The sequence below is a fragment of the Lactuca virosa genome, chromosome 4 (genome assembly GCF_052849685.1).
Source record: "Lactuca virosa cultivar CGN04683 chromosome 4, Lactuca_virosa_CGN04683_v6, whole genome shotgun sequence".
NCBI classification, from domain to species: Eukaryota; Viridiplantae; Streptophyta; class Magnoliopsida; order Asterales; family Asteraceae; genus Lactuca; species Lactuca virosa.
The window spans coordinates 156,754,813-156,755,895 of NC_136429.1; the positions used below are offsets into that span (position 1 = coordinate 156,754,813).

General features: G+C 38.0%; 1 non-coding gene across 1 annotated transcript; it reads right to left on the reverse strand.

Annotated features, from left to right (window-relative positions):
- Positions 1 to 292: 292 nt before the first annotated feature.
- LOC145110400 (small nucleolar RNA R71) lies at positions 293 to 398 on the reverse strand. The gene has a single exon (XR_013709780.1). It is a non-coding gene; the product is annotated as a small nucleolar RNA R71 (small nucleolar RNA).
- Positions 399 to 1,083: the final 685 nt, after the last annotated feature.

Below are 1,083 nucleotides of genomic sequence, written 5' to 3' on the forward strand. Positions count from 1 at the left end.
CACGAAAAAGTTCGAACTACCAGGACACATTCTTGGCATGCTAAAGGAACTACCTTTTTATGTGAACGAGTACGAGGACGCTTATGATCATATAGAAGAAGTGGTGGAGATTTCAAATTATTTTTATGCACCAAATGTGAGTAAAGATGTGGTGATGCTTCGACTTTTGTAGGTCACATTGAAGGGTGAAGCTAAACAATGGTTAAAATCACTTACCTTTGGAGTAATCACAGTGTGGGCTGATTTTAAGATTGAGTTCATAAACCAGTTTACCCCTCATTCGAAAGTGGCGAAGCTTAAGAGGAACATATAGAATTTTCAAATACTAGAAAGGAGTTGCTATATGAAGCTTGGGAGCGTTACAAGAGATTTTTATGACATTGCCCTCAACATGACTTCAATGTGCAACAAGTGTAACATCCCGATGATGAGGTACTTCTAAATTTAACCCTATAATTTAATTATTTTTCATTTTGGTCCCTAAGTTCAAGAAAAAGTGCAAAAGGGCCCTAGTGGCATTTTGGTAATTTAGCCTTGGGGGAGTACGGCATGCGTACGCATGTACGCTGATTGTATTAGGGTGCACCCTAGTACGTTGGGAGTACATCTCGTACGCAGGGCGTACTTTTTAAAGATGGAAACCCTAAATTTTTAGGGTTTAGCTCATATTTAAACCCCACTATAGCCTCATTTCCCCTCTCTTCACCAGCTACCAACCTCTTAAAATGTTTTTGCAACCCTAATTCACATTGTGAAGTTATTCCAAGCTTAAGAGAGTGTGTGTTTTGTGCTTTGAAGAAGAGGGAAGGAAGTAGAGCTCATCTTAGAGGAGTGAAGCACTTTAGATCTGTGATTTCTACCTCATTTGCAACCTTTTGAAAGTATAAAACTTGCAACTGTTGGGTTTTATGTACCGCAACACTCCTATGGTGCACATACAACCCTAATGCTTTGGATATAAGTTTTCTCTAGTTATACATGCAAAAAAATTTATCCAAAGCATGAAACCTATAACTAGCATACAACTTTGATACTTGAGACATAAAAACTAGTTAGAAGAATACCTCTTAGTTGTAGCATGTA